Here is a 19099-nt window from a genome sequence, read left to right as displayed (position 1 = left end):
ATTTAAAAGATGCACTACTTTGAAAATCTAATTTTTAGTACACTAAATATTACCAGACATAACCAGGCAGGTGCTTGCACCATTGAACTATCTCCCTGACCCTACCAGACATAACCATATACAAAAACAAAATTTCTCCAGATCTTCAGCAATAATTTTAAATGTCTAAGAGGAGCCACAGAGACCAAAATTTAAGAATTACTATTCAAAGGATTATTTAATTTTTTATGAGAAATGGTAAGGAGGGGAAGAAAACTTCTACTCACCCTTGGCATAGCTTCTAGTTTTCTTTCCAAAACACAGATAATTGCTTAAAAAAAAAAAAAAAAAAAAAAAAAAGCAAAGCATGATAGAATCCCAGATTTTGGTGCACAGATATTTTGAAAGAAATTATCTTAAAAAAGCATCTGATCTTTTTATCTTGCTTATGTAAACAGGAACTCTACTTGAGCCAAGGAGAATGTTCCATAATTAGTTAGCTTCGCAAATTTAAGTTGTAATTTAATATGTTACCAGTAAGTAACTTAAAAAATTTTTCTTAAAATTAAGGGATCTTATTTGTGTGGGGTAAGTTGGCATTAATTCTTACGAACAGAATCAAATGACTAGTTTGATCATGTTTTTGAATAAATTTTAAAGAATAATAAAGGACATTCATACTATCATGAATGAAATCAAGATTTTTTTTTTTTAAAGGAATATGGCTAACAGGAAGAAATTCTTACAACCAGAAATAATTCACATTCTCTAAACACACTGGAGAGAATGCATGAAACAATTACAAGACTAAGACTCTGGCATCCATCAACAAAGACTAGTAGTAACTCCAGGGGAATGTTTATCAGAGCTCAACAAATAACAGCAACTTACAAAAATGTACCCCAAGCCCAAAACGGCAAACACAAAGTGTGAAAGACAGTCTTTAGACAACACCATGTCATAAATGTCTGAAGATTTTTTAAATACTGCTCCTGACACACATCACAAACACATACTAACCAAAATACAGACAACAGAGGCCCTAGATGATCTATGGGAAGAGGAAGAAAGGCACTGAGGGGGTGCAATACAGATGCATATACAAGAGATATAAGGCAATCAACGCATGCGCTGGTGTGAACACTTACCTACCTACATTTGAATCTCAAGGGTTCCAAGTTCGTCAGGTCACACATGGAAACTCCAAAGAATGGAGATCTGGAGAGAAGATCTCAAGTTGAGGAACCTTTTTCCCTGAGTTTTCAGTTCTATGTTTAAAACATTGGTACTGTCTAGATTGTAGGTCCAGGAAAGTATGCTGAGAATTCCATAATTCAATTGATGCTTATCAATTATTTAAAAATAAATTTCTGATTATAGCATGTTTATTTTTTCCTATGGTCCCCACAGACAATGTTAAAAGACTATTAACCTTATTGGTAAATAGGATTTGAGGATGAAACTGTGTCAAAACAAAAATTTGAAAATACAGTTTTTACGGTATAATGTACATATGTCTATTACTCATGGTATAAAGATATGATATTGCTATTTATTGCATTAAAATGCAAATGAATCACATAGAGTTGAAACACTGAAAATAAGCAAATCTATGTCTTGAAGAGGAATCCTCATGCAACTGGCTAATTCCATCTGACTTAAAGCAACATCTGTATTTGTAAAGAATGCATATCAAAATGAAAAATCAGAAATCATGTTAATAGTAAAGCAGCACTTTACAGTTTAGCCAGTTTAGTTCTATAACACTGAAAACAAACTGATTTAAATACAGGTACTAAGATGATCAGTGCTAAAACCTAACCTACACAAAGCCTGTACACCCAGCATTCTTAAGAGGCTGAGTCAGAAGGATTACAAGTCCTACAAGATATATTCTCAAAAAAAAAAAAAAAAAGAGAGCTGGGCTGTAGTGTAGCGCAAAAGGCCTTGGGTTCAATCTCCACCCCTGCACCAATGCACACCAATGTGCGAGTAGCCTTTTTTTACGTTTCTGGATTATTCAATATCTATTTGTTGGTTGATCAGGAAAGTAGTTTTTATTCTGAACCTTCTGTTTAGCATATAAAGCTACTAGATTATTGATAGGTATTCATAATCAACTGTTTTTAAAAAGACTTTACACAAAACATACACATATTTTTTCATGAAGATTATCCCTTTAATTTCCAAGTTATACACCTCAATGATATACAGAAATTTCAAAAAGAAGAAAAGAGAGAAAGAGCAAATCCAGGTATGTTAGTACTGAGAATACTGGAGATTGAAAATTCATTTATTCTAACCGTTAATGTAAAAAAAATTGAAAAGCTCTCTCTGGGTTCTAAAAAAAAGTTTCCACACAGTAAAAATTTCCATTTGTAGAAGTTCCAGAGATAAGTGACAAAATTACATGCATGAGAATAATATAAAGTAGCAAGGACAAAAAAAAAGCAAAAATATCAGAGCTTTATTACTCTTAAAAATACTAACACACTGTTTTCAATCCAATTGTCGACTAGGGATTTTATCTTAATCCACTAGGTAATTTACCCCCATATTTCACCTCTTGTTAAGCTAATTACTACAGATAAACTTTGTTATAATGAATATTGCTATAAATGAAACTTCTACAGACATATCTACTCTTACTCCATGCTTTAATCTTGGAAATAAAATGGTCTTTAAGATTAAAACTGATACCCCTAAAAAGACTACCAAGTGCAGTTACGTAAACACCTCTTATTAAGGAAATAAATAAATTCCAGTCTCTGCTTATATAGCATTACTGAAATAAAGGCCATGCCTATCTGAAGTTTAAGTGTAAGCCTAAAGTTCTGCATAGGAAACTAAGTTAAATGCTAGGCTGATATATATATATATAAAATAATGCTAGGCTAAGATATATATATATATATATATATATCTTACAAATACACATTTAAAATACACAGTCCTTATTTTACAAAATTAAGAAAAAATTTCATTATTTACAGTGGGTAACTATTTTGATCTTAGCTGCTAGACTGTAAAATTACACACAAGTTATTTACAATGTACAAATTGTGTTAATAAGACACATGTAGGGCTGGGAAGATGGCTCAGTAGAATAAGCGCTTGCCTGGCAAGTGCAAGGGTCTGAGTTCAATACCCGGTTCCGCAAAAAAAAAAAAAAAAAAATCAAGTAAGACACATGTGTACATAAAAGACTGGCTATTGGAAGCCAACTTTTTCAAATAGTATTTAACTGCTGTATCAGTAAACAATAAGCAATCTAGTTCTGATTCAATTTTACTTGTAATTAAAAAAAGATTGCTAATTTTTATAAATGTTACACATGATACTCTCCACTTCCTCCTTGATGAACTGTTTTAAATGGCCTAAGACAGAAATGGTCAAAGTCTATTATTCACCCTCTGGGCTTAAATACGGTTTTTAGAAGGCAGAAGAAGAGTTCAATGGCATTTCAAGAACATAAGAATTTGTTCATGATCAATTCCCATGTACTCGAATACATGAAATTTTGAATTTTGTTAAGAGTTTAAAAACACCAAATTTGTCAGCTCAAACTTTCACTGTAAGGGAAATCTTGAATACAGTATCCAACAACATTTATGACTAATCATCTTTAATCTATACATATAGCAACTACAAGGAAAAAAAAAGGTTAGAGGAGAGGAATTATAAACATTATATTGCTCCTCCACAACCCTCAGTTTTGTTCTATTTGCAGAAACAACCTAGAAGCTGACAATGCTAAGAAAATATTAGTAATACAACAATATAATGCAAATTTTAAGTGCTAGGCCACTAAAACCACTGACAGAATAACTACAATAACCATTTTATTTTTCTGAGATAAAATTAAATTCTGGTATTTAGAAGTTCATTCTGTAATGGTGACTAAAAAGGTAAAGCAAACACTAAATATTAATGCAAATACTAAATGTGTACTTTTACACCTCTACTAAAAACCAAGTCAAGATGTCCATTATTAGAATTTTTAATAATAGTTTAAAATTATGGCTAAAAGCTTAACTAGTCTGTTAAAATTTAATAAGTAGAATTAGCAACAGGTACTAGAATACTGATATTTTAGTGAAATAATTTTTTTAAAATCCATTTATAGCAGAACTTCATGAAAGCAACCTGTTCTAGCAGAAAGCTCTGTTGGACACAAAGCAAAAATTTGACTACATTTAAAAAAAGGGGGTGGGGGCTAGGAAGATAGCACAGTGGTCTAAGCACCTGCCTGGCAAGAATAAAGACTGGAGTTTGATGCTCGATACGGCAAGCCATGCCCCGGGACCAAGCTGGCCACTGAAACTGGATGTGGTGTAATCCCAGTTCCTATAATTCCAGCTCTGGGGAAGCTGAGGCAGGAGGATCATTACGAGTCTGAGCTGTGTAGCAAGACCCTGCACCAGAGAGAGAGAGAGAGAGAGAGAGAGAGAGAGAGAGAGAGAGAGAGAGAGAGAGAGAGAGAAAGAGAGAGAGAGAGAGAGAGAGAAAGAAAGAGAGAGAGAGCGAAAGAATAGTAAATAATGAAATCCTACCAATTTCTCAAGCTGAGTTTCACAAAAAAGTGAACTTGAAGATGTATTTCCTAAGTTTTAATAATGGGGGGGGGGAGAAATAGGACAAAAAATAAGCCAAACCAAATAACTGGCCTGGGCTCAGCAGGGAAATTAATATGCTGCTTAGAAAAATGAAATTCTAGAAAGTATAATAGCTAAATTAAGACATTAAAAGATCTTTAAATTAAGTGACAGAAAATACTTCAGACAACTATTTTAAACAATGGACTTTAAATACTAAGCTTATAACTTCAATTCAGTTAAAAATAGGTCGGGTGTAGAAGTCATAGTACATGTTAATTTTAGAAGGAACTAGTTTTTTTCCAATGGCATGTTTGTTGACTCTTATAGCACAGTTTATGAAAAACAACTGCAGTCTTACAACCATTATTTAAAAACTTTCTTTGAAGACTTTTCTACTTTGTGTCTGTAGCACAACTGTACTAAGAAAAACATTAAACCCTCAACTGGAGTTTTTGATAATGTATTCTCAGTTTTGGCTATAGTATGTAACAGTGGTGACCACGAACAGACTGGTCTTTCAGTTCTCGGATTCAGATTATGGATATGTTTCCATTCAAACATGCAATCGATTTGCAAATATGTATATACACAGTATTAAGTTTGTGGATCACCTGCAAGAAATTTTAAACTACAGTTCTGGTTCTTGTTTTCAATGCCCCTTCCTGCTACAGTCATATATGTGGATAGAGAATATCAAAATAGCAGGAAAGCCTACAGTATTTCTAGCTTACTAAAGAAAATGCTTTCCAATACAATATTTCTTTTCTGAGTGTTGATTTTGCTAATAAAAATATTGGGCAACACTAACATACAGGAAAGTATTTTCTAAGCCAAAATGTCATAATACTATGGTTGTGTGACATGTTTGGGTTTATGACCTTTTGATCTGATGACAGTAACAACATGCAATCAGAAGAAACCATAATCATTTGATTGAAACATACACTGTGATCTTTTTTGATGATATAAAGTATGATACTGTGATGCTGGGCAGCAAAAGCAGTGAGCCACAATTCCTAGTTATCCACATGATCATAGCAAATAAAACACACCCAACTGTGATACTAAACTTAAGACATTCCACATGTAAGTTTGAATACAAAGTTTCAATTCAAGCTTAAAAATCAGGTCTTGAGATAATTAAAAAACATACGTTTTTTCAAATAACACAAATGCCTTTACTTAAAATAGTATTTTCATAATATATTTTCCATGTTTAGAACACATGTTTTATTCCCTATTTAATTTAATGGATTTAAAAACTGGCTATGCTGTTTTCTTTAGGGAAAGAGGATCTTTGTGATAAATTTCAGTACTACCTTATCTGAAAAAAACAATCCTGAGCACTCGAAACCCTCTAGTAGCCGGTGAGCTAGCTCAGCACACAGAATGCCTGCTTAGGCAAGCGCAGGGACCAGGGCTCCTCAGGGACCAGGGTTTGATCCCAGCGCCGGCCTGCAGGCGTACAGAGCTGGCCACAGAACCCAGGCGTGGTGGTGCATGCCTGTAATTCCAGTGCTGGGTAGGCTGAAAACAGGAGGATCACAAGGAGTCCAAGCTGTGTAGTAAGACCCTGCACCAAATACATTAAGAAAAAAAGAAACCTAGCAATGGATAAAGTTTAAATTATTTGGCATAAAGGCAGTCAATATTTGTTGGAATGGAAAGGATGTTTACCACACATATATTCTATTCAAATGAGCAGAGCCCGGAGCACTGAAATTTCTTAAGTACACATAAAAAGAAACTTCATGTATCACGCTTAAAGCTTTTTTTGGGGGGTCTTAGTGACTCATTTAGATAGAGGATAACTATCAAATGACCTGAAGTTAAAAAGACCTAAAGATTAAATTTTTAAACACATTTTAAAAAGTAATGAATACAATAGTAAAGATGCTTAGTAATAAAACAGCAAACAAACAGGACACAAGATAAAATATCAAAAAAGAATCACTTCACACATAAACATGCTCATATCAGACAGAACAGAAAAAGATGACAAAAGTGACATTTGTTCCCTAAAAATACTAATGATATCTTTTATTCTTTTGGTGGTACTGGGGATTAAACACATGGCCTTCAAATCAAGCTACATCCCCAGCTCTTCATTGTTGTGATTATCTGAGGCAGAGTCTTGTTAAGTTGCCTAGGCAAGAATCAAACTTGTGATCCTCCTGCATCAGTATCCCTCAAGGCTGGGATTCAGGACTATTTGCACTACCAAACCTGGCTAACTTACATTTTATTCAACTTTTGAAAGGTATAGTACATTCAAATTGCAAGTTTCAGGGCTGGGGAGATGGCTCAGTGGAATAAGCGCTTCCCTGGCAAGCGCAAGGGCCTGAGTTCAATTCCTGGTTCCGCAAAAAAAAAAGCAAGTTTCAGAATAATGGAACAAAAACCTGTATTTGCTCAATAATATTATGTCTAAAATTAATATAGCTTTCCAAAGTAAGTTATTTCCTGTGAATATCTGAACACTAGGAAAAAAGCTTACTCTTTAAATGTCACACATTCCTACTGTGTTAATAATTTTTTCACTTCTGTACATACTGTGACAGTTTATTACAGGGAGTGAATCACTGTCTGCTTTACATGTGAATAGGTGATGCTTCTGACCACCTGACAACTTTTTACGAAGATACTGAACAGCCTGTTTAAGGGACTAATGACTAGTTTTGATGCGTAAAAAGAATAATTCTATTATATCAAAAGTCTGCTATAATTTAATGACTAATTTATTTCATTTACCTTTCTAAAGTATTTTTCCACTCCAGTTTTCTTACTTTTTCACGTCTATACCCAAATAAAATTAAAGGGAAAGAAAAAAATAAACTGATCAATGATTTCTTTTTGTAATTTATATACCTTTATAGGATAGCCAAATTTCAATTATTTAGGAAGTAACTTCATTTTGTGGACTACCCAGACTCCATCCTTTATGTCTTTCCTGTTCATATTCAGGATATTTTTTCCTCAAAAAGGACTGGCCAGATGGGATGAAAAATAGAAGTAATTGACCACATAAAGATCACCAAATGCTATAAACCCAAGTTTAACAGGATTGCCATAAAAATCAATTAAAAACTTGTACATTATAGACAATTTCAATTCAGAGGTTTACAACTGGTAACCCCTGATAGGATGAAACTTGAAGGCATTTTCCAATTAGCACGTACAGTATAAAAATAAAAACCAAATAGAAGACAACATTTAAATGTCCTGTCGTAGTGAAAGTGAGATATTCAGCTTTTTGCTTTCCCAAATTGAAAGACTTGGCACTATTTGGCTAAAGTGCCACGGAGATGTTGAGCTAGAGAAGCACACTGGTTCTCCTCGTCCCAAAGTGCTCTTTCATCTGACACATTTCCCACCATTCACTGACAAGAACACCAGGGCCACTAGTAGCCACTCCTCAAGGGCTATCTTTTTTCTTTTTAAGTATTGAGAATACTTCTTTGGATACATGAAAAAAAGTTAAAAAACAAAGTCAAGAAGGCCATATATTTATTGAACACCTGAAATAAACAATAAAACACATTCAATATGCAAATAATATCTCTATAAAAAGACTACAACTTAAAATGTCATTATGAAAGAAATTACACAGACCTTGTGTTACATGCAACAGAATATATTACAGTTTGATCCATGTAGTATTTCATGTAAGATGAATATTTTGTAGCATAAAAGCATTATAAGGTCTTAATATTTTATGTTCATTTCATCAACAACCATATAGGTATCTGAAAATTTTTCATGTTATTTGTTACTAACATGTAAGATATTTTAAAGGGAAAAAGAAACTGCTATTTTTAAAGACTATTTAATTTCTAAAATGAGCTAACTATAATTACTTTAAACTTTATTTTTCTAAAGCCAGATTTTACTAAAAGCTTTGCTTTGAATTCTTCCAAGTAAATGCAGCAATTAACATAAAATAGTTATACCGCTAAAAAGACAATGTTTGCTTTATATTTACTATTACTAATATAAAATAATAAATATGAACCTACTTTTAATATTATTTAAAAAATGTTTATAGCAAGAAAGCTTAAGTCATACTTGTAAAATTGGATTTAGTTTTTGGTACTCATTAACATGGGCAACTCTTTAAAAAACTAGTCTCATTTAGAAAATTAGACCATTTTGTAATTTTGAAATATATAACTGAATGTGAGTTGACTATTTTAGATGCCACTTATGAATCCTTTGTTCATCATTCCTCAAATACTTGCGTACTACAATAGAGATGTTTAATTTTTCCCCCAGAGAAAGCAAGTTTTCAGTTTTGTTTACCATTCTCATTGCTATAGTTCATCAGCATGCCACAAAAGACAGTCAAGAGCTTCTCATTGGCGGGATCTGTTCTACTGCACAGTGACCTTAAATGGTCAATTACAATCTGTGCACCACCTGCTTGGTCAACTGCACTTCTGCCCTCATCTGTAAAACAAAGAGTTAAATTAAAAATAAAACAAAAAAGAAAAGTACCTTACAATTTCAAATACAAAACATAACAATATCTGTTATTCCTTATTTTGTAAGTAGAAAATAAGCCCAAGCAAGGGCACTAATGTCTTTCTGGAAAATACAAAACAAATAAACATGGAAATGCGGTGGGATGGGGAAAAGAGACAATTATTTTCTATAAGAAAAAGATTATCCTCCCTGGCATTACATAGGAGCTTACAGAATTCCTTTGTATCCTACTTTACAACATGAACTTTTCCAATTCTCTCAGAAAGGAGAAACAGGAACTAAATGATGATGGTGTACATTTTTGTTCCTCAGCTTGAAAACCACTACATATATCTGTCAGTGATTTTCAAAGTAAATTATTATCACAGAAAACTGTAAATCAGAATAACCAGATATTTCTACAGTAGAAATTATTATCAAATTGGAGAGGAAAAGAATAACAAAGTACATAATGCATAATATGAAATTCCTAAAAATTAGTACTACAGTCTAATTTAAATGACATTATCTGTTGTACGGAAAAAGGATGTTTTCCCTTTTTTCATTCTTGATTTGTGTTTCAGTTTTCCTTAGTCTCCCAACTCTAGCTCATATTATTCTGTTTGAGCATTACAACCAGTGGTCAAATAAGTTCTAAGATAGTTTCAATCTTATGTACGTGTACAATGCAAACACAGAAGGACTGTAACCACTGAAACATAAACATAGCTTCAGAATACTTTCTAATATTTGAACAAAGGAATAGAAACACAAAGAGAAGGTGTCTCTTTAAATCTGACATTATATTAATATAAGTCTCTAGAACAGTACTGTCCAACAGAAATATGGTCATAAGTGTGATTGACATGTATAGTACTATATATTAAAAGACACATTAAAAAAAGAAATGAATTAGAAATTAATTTTAAATATTATTCCAATGTTCAGTCAGTATACAATTAATGCAATATTTTACATTCTTTCCCTTGTAATAAAATCTACAAATTACAAGTGTATTCTACCCTCAGAGTTACAGCTTGTTTCAGATTCTTGGAAATTCAGTCACACTCCAATTACTTCACAGCTAAATTTTGTGGTTGGCTGCCAACATGGGCATTCCATCTACGAATACAAAAAAATAGCTCACGAAAGAATTATAGCTATGATGGTACTAAATGAAAGATTTTAATTTTCCAAAGAAAAGTACTAAAATGAAGGCCATAGTTTCATAAATAGTAAGTGATGCTGAACCACAGTAAAAGTTGGAACAGTATATATAAACATACACACAAAGTATAGCATATTAGTTTCATAATTTCAAAATTATTATTTCTCAGGGCATTTTTCTTCTTTGGGCAGACTGACATTTTTGTTTAGCATTTCATACCTTATTGCTGAAAAACTTACTAATTTATGCCTAAATTTGTGGGCAGTGAATTTGCTCAGCTTTTATGTTTGGAACACTTTTACATCACCTTACTTATTGAAAGGGAACCTCACTATGTATAGGACTCAGTTACACTTTAGATCTGCCATTCCATTGCCTTCTAACTTGTGTACTTCTGGATAGAAGTTTGCTGTATTTTTTTTTCTCTTCTGTAATATATACTTCTTTTCTTCTGGAAAAAAACTGTTTTCCTCCCATTTTTAAAGATAACTGTCTAAAATAAAAACACCATCAATGTACTATGGGGTTTCTAATAAATAGGAAGAATAATCCAAAAGAAAGATAAAGAAGGGAAAAGATGACCAGAAAACAAGAAAATAATAGATTTCATGTAAAAATCTGTTAAAAGTGAGAAACAATGGAGTACTAATCAGCTATAAAAAGGATAAATTTGAGGCTTTTATTGGTGAATAGATGCAACTAGAGACCATACTCTTAAGTAAAATAATTCAGAACTGCATATGCAAACATTGTACTGTCTCCCTAGTGTAAGAACCTGAAAGAGTAAATAAAATTGGAAAGGTACAATAGATACTATGAAAAGGAAAGGAAATACTGAGATGAGGAGGAGACTGGGGGTGGGTGTTGGGGGAAGAGATACATCTATGTTTGTAGGCAGGATGGCTTGGACAAATGTACTATTGATTTCTGCTGGTCTATGGAAAGGAGAAGTTAATGCTTATAGTTTTTTTTTCTCTTAATTTCTTATACCTCCCTAATCTTGCATGCACACTTCTAGTAATCTAAACAACTAATCTGAAGACAAAGTTGTGCAATACAACAAATACTGTAGAATTTGTATTATTTTGTTTAGTGAAATACTGTATCATTCCTAATTTTTGTATTAGCAATATTTTGTATTCTCTTTAAAATTTTTAAAAAGTGAGAGATAAATCACATGCCCATAAGTAACTTACTTTAAACTTAAGAACATTCAATAATATTCAAAGTAAAAGGAGGTAAGAGATTAAACAAACACTTCCCAAAGGAAAATTGGTATGTCTATCCTGTCAGATGGTAGCTCTCAGAAGAGGTAATATTTCTAGAGATTAGAGGGAGATTATACAATGATATGAAACTCATTTAGCAATAAATTTAATAATTCTAAATATGTGACCATCTGTACCTACAACTTCAAAATAAAGCAAAAACTAGCATGGCATGGTGGCACATTAATCCCAGGATTTCTTGAGGCTGAAGCAGGAGGACTGCAAGTTAAATCCCAGCCCAGTCTTTTGACACCTTATTCTAAAATAAAAACAGGACTGGAATGTAGTACAAACCCCAGACCAGGGCAAGAGGGAAGTGACGCTAGTGAAGGAGAGGACTGATGAACAAACACACTCAAAACTATAAAGTCTTTATTAAATATTCATTTCCATGTCAGGTACAAAGGATATAAACATGAATATCAGAAGACTGCTTTCAACAAGTTTCTACTCCTATGAGGACGACAACAGTGAAGAGAATAAAAGCTTGAATTAGTTTTTTACAATGTGCTATGGAAGTACAGAGAAGAGAACACATACTGTTCTGGGTTAATGGATAAAGAAAAAAAAAAGTATTACATAAAACTTCATAAAGCCAGATATCGTGGCTCAGTCTATAATTGCAGCATCCAGGAGGCAGAGCCAAGATTGCTGCAAGTTCGAGGCTAGCCTAAACTACACAGCAAGACCGTCTCTCAAAAAAGCATGCAAAACCAAAACAAAGCAAAAACCTAACTTCACAGAAATGTGTTTGTAATAAATATAAGCATATCCACCTAATATCTATAATGATGAGGTAGATCATTAAAGATCAGATAAGATTTACACAATAAAATTAAAAAAGCTACCAGTTACCTGTAATCTAAGAACTATTTAACATGAGTAATATTTCTTTATTTAAAGTACTGATTACTGACATATATTGCTGCCTAATAAAGGCATCTCAAAATCTGTGGACAAATTAATACTCACTCTTAATTTATAAAATATTTTTGAAAATGCCTACTGCACTTTACATATTAAGATCCTGGGAGTACGGAGATCATTCACAGTGTTATCTAGGTAAGAAGAAGAAATAAGAGGGGCATGTAAAGCTAGAAATATAGTTTAAGTATTTCTAGTACAAAGGGAGCCCAAATGAAGAAAAGAGATTAACCTGGAGGGATCAGAAAAAAGAATCATGGCCATTTTTCTTAACCTGTCTTTACAGTCCTTGGATTTCTTATGTGTAAGAAAGTGTGCTTTTCTGTTTAGTTTCTGATTTGATTCCCTTTCTTGACTCTATTGAGAAAAATCCATGAAAGACAAACTGCCCCCAATCCCAGGCAGTCACTGTTCTTTGCAGCTATGATTAGTCTGCTTTTTATATAAATAAATTCATACACTACGTATTCTTTTATGTTTGGCTTCTTTCACTCAGTATAATGATTTTGAGATTAATCCATAATGTCTTTGTCTTAGTCCATTCTATGTTGTTGTAACAGAATACTCTAGATAAAAGAAAGAGGTTGACAGAGAAGTCCAAGAGCACTGGGTGAATGTTTGAATGGCATCTGATGAGAGCCTCATGTTGTTCCATGCATGATGGAAAGTAAAACAAGTGGCCACATGTACAGAGCACACATGACCATAGAGGGAAAGTGTCAACCAACTTTTGAGAAAAGTAACTTCACTCTTGAGATAATACTTGCATGAATATTAAACTACTCATGAGATTATGAGTTGTAAGTGGGTTTATTTCCCTTAGTTTTCTAATTTCTCATGATATCTTTGAATCTACATATCCTACTCAAGTAATACTTGAGCCCATTATTAAATGCAAGAAATTACTTCAAATTTTTGAATGTTGATTATCAGAATGTATAAAACAAGGACTAACTACCATCTGAAATTCTGTCTTTACTAAGAATCTCAGACTTACTGTTGGCCCTAGAAAACTCAAACAGGTGCAGTAACAATAAACCCCAGAAAAATAAAAGCCTCTGTTCTTCCCTACATGTATCTGTCAAGTCACCTCTCTGTCATCCACTCACTCCCCAAATCTAGAAATCACTCTTGATTTCTTTCCCCCCTCAGTCTGAATCCAATTCCTCACCCTAAATAATTCCAAATTCTAAATCCCTCCATCCTCATTGCAATAACCCCTGATCCAAGTCACTACTGCTCACATGGACTATACAAAAGGTTTTCTAGGGGCTGGAGAGATGGCTCAGTGGTCTAAGGCACCTACTTAGAACAAGCTTGGCAAAGCATCAGGGACCACGGTTCGATCCCCCAGCACCACATGCCAGCCAGCCCCGCTCCCTGGTGGGCTGAGCTGGCCACACACACACACTCCACTCTCTCTCTCTCTCTCTCTCTCTCTCTCTCTCTCAAATAAATAAAAAAAAATTAAAAAAAAATTAAAAAAAAAAGGTTTTCTATCAGTCTCCATGCTTCATTTCTAATTCTTAACTTGTACTCTTTTCAACTCATTTTCTATATAGCTTCAGGAGCAGTATTTTTTAAATGGTAATCAGATGTCACTCCCTTGCCTTTATTTCTTGAATTTCAAAGCACTATACTCTTCCTCATGACTGCACCTCAGATAACCTGGACTCTTTGCTGCTTTTTGAACATACCAGTTCTTTTTCTCTCGGTTTTGCAACTGCTACCCTTTGCTAAGCCAAATTCTTTCCTTTCTCTATGAACAGGTGGGCTCACTTTCATTTTTCAGACCTCAGCTCAAATCACTGAAAACACCCTTCAGGAGCTGGGGATTTGGCTCCATAGAATAAGTGCTTCCTTGGCAAGTGCAAGGGCTTGAGTTAAATCCTTGGTTCTACCAAAAAACAAATCAAAACAAAACACCCTTCAATCTCACATATTCTTTATTCCATCCCTTTATTAATAATCACAAATTTGCAAATACCTTCTTTATGTAATATTTGCTTACTTCCGTTCTTCTTTGGTGCAAGCCCCACAAAAAGATAAAGCTTTCTTGCCTTTATTTTCTATTATTGCAGACAGCAAAGTTAGGTAGAAATATTATTGGCTGTCAGACAAGACTAGGCCCTTGAGGGAGTTAATAGGATGAAAACACCTTATAACTGTAGCTGGAGGTGTATCTATTGAGAGCCAGGCCTGCGTGACTTCCCCCAGAGAGAAACAATAAATTCACATTAATATCAATTGTCCCAGTGGGTGGCCACAGTCTCCTGACTTACCTCTTCCCAGAAAGCGTTCTTATTCATTCCAGGTACACTTTCTATGTGACCTACTTCCTTACTGAAACACAATTATTTGAGCAGATAGACTTAGTTGATTATTGTTTTGTTCTGTGTGGTACCTACCTCGTGATTTTGCTCAATAAAACTTTTTAAACTGGAGTCTGTGGTCCCCTTCTATCTCTCAGGAGCTATCTCTTTTTATTAGATAAATATTTCCTACACTTAACTCCCGTTCTTCATTAAAATACATTATTTAGTTTTGGGGGACACAAACTCGTTATATTTGGTGTCTCCTTGGCTATGCTACATTCATTTTCCCCATATCATTTGGAGGCTCCCAAGAGATAATTCAAAGGAAGTAAAAGTTTATTTGCGTTTCATGGATTCTGGACTGTGACTCCGTTAGGTAATAACAAGTTGTTGTCCTTGTTTATGCCTTAAAAGTACATGTTACATTTGGACTTAAGAACTAGTTGCTAAATTGATTGGTGCTCCTTGCTTGACTGTTTGGACTTGTTAAACAACAGCATTAGGGAAAAGTAGTAGTAGAGCTTCCCCTAATGGACTTTGATACTAACCTGAATTTATAAAGCCCTATAAAATGTGGTTTCATGAAATCTACTTTATATTTAGGAATTATACATGCCTAATAATAAACTGCATGATTCCATCTGCCCATAAAAGGTAATAGGCTGGCAGGTTTCTTAAGACTTGGGTGATAGGTTTTACTGGGACAGTCTGGCCCAGTCCCTCTCTACACTCTAGAGAGAAATGTCGAGCCTGTTCTGCCTCAGTTAACTTTTGGGTCTGATCTTCCATTGGTGATGAGGCCATATTATCTCTTAAGATTCCACCCTCACCTTTCTAGGATAAAGGCGGCAACTCATGGGCAAGACATCTGAAGTCACCATGAGGGTCAGAAGAAAAGACCTCCTTTCCTTGATCTCATTTCCAATCTTTTCCTGTCACTTTGTACTTTCCTTTCAGGGAGGCACGTTTCTGCTAAAAGTTTGGAGGTGGTGTCCTAAACTGTCTCAACACCTCCCTCCTGTCCAACAATTAGGAACTTTTAGGTTGGAGTCCATAGAAAATAAAAATTTGCTAATGCTGAAGAGATGGAAATCATTTCAGATGAGGAACACATTCAGTTTAAGAGAAAATCCCCAAACTCTTGGATCCTCCTTACACACACACACACACACACACACACGTTCTCATTTATATGTGCAGACAGAGATTTTACAGCCGATTTTGAGTAAAACTTAGCCTTCTCTTGTTGCTAAGAAAGACTGCCACAGTAGGCACACAGCACAAATACCTTGGGGACTTCTTTGCTCTAGGGCCCAGAGCAACATTTTTCCAAATCATTACTTGCCTTTATCTCTGTAGTGATCATTATAACAGATGGTGAAGTGTTCCAACCACTTAAAATCTGCCTTTTGATTTTGTTCCCTCTCTTTCAAAAAATTAGAAAGCAGCTATTTGGTTCTCCTGATTATTGGTTTAATTTTGCTAATGACTGTTTTAAACATGACTGTTAGAGTCAATTGTACCTCATGATACTATACCCACTTGGTGATTTATTCCTTACCTTGTGATTTTTGCTGTATAAAACTTACTCTACAAAATGGAATCTGTGTTTGGGTTCCCTCTTGCCTCTCTGAGGCCTCTCACTACAATAATACTTCCTATTTTTAACCTCTATTGTTCCTCTAAATTCATTCTTCAGTTTTGGAGAACACAAACTTGCCACATCTAATATTTACCAGGCTGAGAGTTACATTAATTTCTCCTCTATCTACAATTGTGATCACCTCGCCCAGTCTCCACTGCCTTTGCAGCGCGCCCGGGTCAGGGCCGGCACCGAAGGCCCTAGGACTGAACCCCTGGCCCTGCGCCTGCTTGCAGGCACTTTAATCCATTGAGCTATTTGTCTGGCCCTTCTAAACTCATTCAGTAGACACAGATTTTTTTTTTTTTTCTGTCACACAGAGGGTGGTAACAATAGGTAGGTTGTGCAGATTAATCTTACTTATTGTTATGTGGTAGTATGTCTCTCGATTTTAGGTTGCAATCCTTAGAATCACACTATTGCTGATCTTAAATATTTTTCAAATGATAAAGGATTATCCTCCAACAAGAATTCTAGCACTTGAATCTTCATAGTATAAACACTATTTCATTAACATATAAATGTTGCAAGTACATAATCATTACTTATATGACCAGTATACTCAAAAGGGGAGAACAAAATGATCATTTCTTCTGTTTAAAAGCATGAACTTTCATTTTCAAGAGTCTGGTGGCCAGGCATGATGACATATGCTTGTAATTCCAGCACTTAAGAGGCTGAGGCAGGAGAATTGCTGTGATTTTTAGGCCAGTGTGGACTACACAGGAGTTCAAGTGCAGTAGGGAATACATAGTGAGATCCTGTCTAAGAAAAAGAGGTTGGTAGCCACTGATTGAAATTATTTAGAGTAGTGTTATATTTTTAAAGTTAATATCTGGCTAATGTAATCTGCATGATTATGAAGGACTTTTCATATTCCTCTTAAAGATACTACTTTACTGGCAGCACCTCCCCCACCACGCCCGCCAAGAAGGAATATATGCCGCATTCCGGGAACCCCCAAACCCAGTCCTAGCCCAGGCCCGCTGAGTGTGTAGGAGAGCTGCCTCTCCGCCCTACTCCACCTTGTCCCCTCCAGGCTCACCTCAGGCCTGTCATACATGACAGGTGTAACCCTGCAGCTGCAATTCCTGCAGAGAGTGCAGAGGAAAGAACCACCAGGCTAGTCCAGGAGCAGAGAAACTTGCCAGAGGGGCACAACAAGTTCACCACTAAGGGCAGCAGCAGGAAGGAGCTGAACACATCAGCCACACTCAAGCCAGGCACAGCTGGATAAACTCAAACTTTGTAGATCTGCACCTGAACTTCAGTACATGCTAAGATTATAACTACAACAAAGATCTACAACAAAGGTCAGAAGACAGTGCTATGCAAAATGACCAGAAGAAACAAAAAGCAACCTCAGAACCCAACCCCACCCTTAACAACTGCAGAGGACACTAACAAGGAACAAACTGGGAATCACACAGCTGAAAGGAATGAATAAATGGCTTCTGAAATAAAAAAAAAAAAAAAAAAAAAAAAAAAAAAAAAAACAGTTGCAGAAAGGTATAGAGGAACTCAGATTGGAAATAAAAAAAAAAAAATCCCTGAATTAATAACATCTGCAGTAAAGAATCAAATGCAGGAACATGTGAAAGAAACCCAATGCCCACTCAGAACAAGTGAGGAGGACACTAGCTCGGCTCAAATGCATGAATTAATAGCGTGGATAGTAAATAAGCAAACAGCAGAAAGATATAGAGGAACTCAGAGTGCAATTCTTCTCTGAAATAAAAAAAGATTTCTCAGAACTCATAACATCTGAAGTAAAGAAGCAACAACAGAAACATAGGGAGGAAACCAAAGCTGAAAAAAACACTGCAGTAAAAGAACTGATAACTGCTTCTAAAGAAGACATTGATAAAAAAAATTGAGGAGATTAGAAAAATGACAGATTCCTTGAATGAGCAATACAGGAAAGAAATAGATCGCATGAAGCAGAGGCAAAGAGATACAGAGGAAATTAAAATCTCAATCACAAGCTTGCAAAACCGTTTAAGTGAAAGTGAACACAGAGTTTCAGATCTTGAAGATGCTGGTGCAACTAGTGAGAAGATAAGAAAGGATATCTTAAAAACGAGCATACAGGAAAGAATAATCCATCACCTGCAAGATGATGCAAAGATGAACAATGTGAGACTAGTAAGCATCAATGAGAAAGAAGGAGTCAATACAAATGACATTAAAAAATGTGGGCAAAACTAATAGCAGAAACACTCCCAATGATGAAGAAACAATCTGACGTTCAGATAACCAAAGCATAGAGAACGCCAAGGAACCTCAATCTAATGAAAAACACACCATGACATATAAAAGTTAAGATCCCAGAAATTCAGCACAAGAATAATCCACTGAAAGCAAATAGAGAAAAGAAGCAGATTACATTCAAAGGAAAACCCATCAGAATTACGGCCGACTTCTCTTCACAAACAATGCAGGCAAGAAGAGCATGGAGCACAGTACTTCAAGTCCTCTATGAAAACAAATTCCAGTGCAGACTACTATACCCTGCAAAACTTTCTTTCAAGTTTGATGGAGAAGTGAAATACTTTCATGACAAAGAACAGTAAAGAATTTCATGATGACAAAGCCAACCCTACGCAAGCTACTGAAAGATGTTCTAGAGAGGGACCAAAATGATCAGAACTCCACGAATGAGATCAGAAGCAACCAACTAAAGAGGGCAAGCAATTAAACACAGGAGAAAAAAGAGTAAACGACAACAGGTAAATACCATGTCA

At 34.9% G+C, this 19099-nt stretch overlaps 1 protein-coding gene across 4 annotated transcripts in view; it reads right to left on the bottom strand.

Moving 5' to 3' along the window:
• The window catches only part of Rap1gds1 (Rap1 GTPase-GDP dissociation stimulator 1), a 149668-nt gene that overhangs the window by 44540 nt on the left and 86029 nt on the right, over positions 1-19099 (bottom strand). Inside the window, exons 1-3 of one of the 4 annotated variants that reach the window (XM_023700593.1) lie at positions 8877-8960; positions 1412-1441; positions 1128-1197 (exon numbers count right to left, since the gene is read on the bottom strand). The exons of 1 other annotated variant lie outside the window; for it this stretch is intronic. The gene's annotated coding sequence lies outside the window, so the exon portion shown is untranslated. Of the gene's footprint in view, positions 1-1127; positions 1198-1411; positions 1442-8876; positions 8961-19099 lie in introns of those variants that run through there. 2 more of the 4 variants (XM_023700592.1, XM_023700594.1) reach the window with 2 other exon arrangements.

This window comes from Octodon degus, unplaced genomic scaffold, assembly GCF_000260255.1.
Source record: "Octodon degus isolate 3935 unplaced genomic scaffold, OctDeg1.0 scaffold00125, whole genome shotgun sequence".
Classification (NCBI taxonomy): Eukaryota; Metazoa; Chordata; class Mammalia; order Rodentia; family Octodontidae; genus Octodon; species Octodon degus.
Note: the sequence above shows the minus strand (reverse complement) of the source record. Positions and strands in the feature narration are given on the sequence as shown.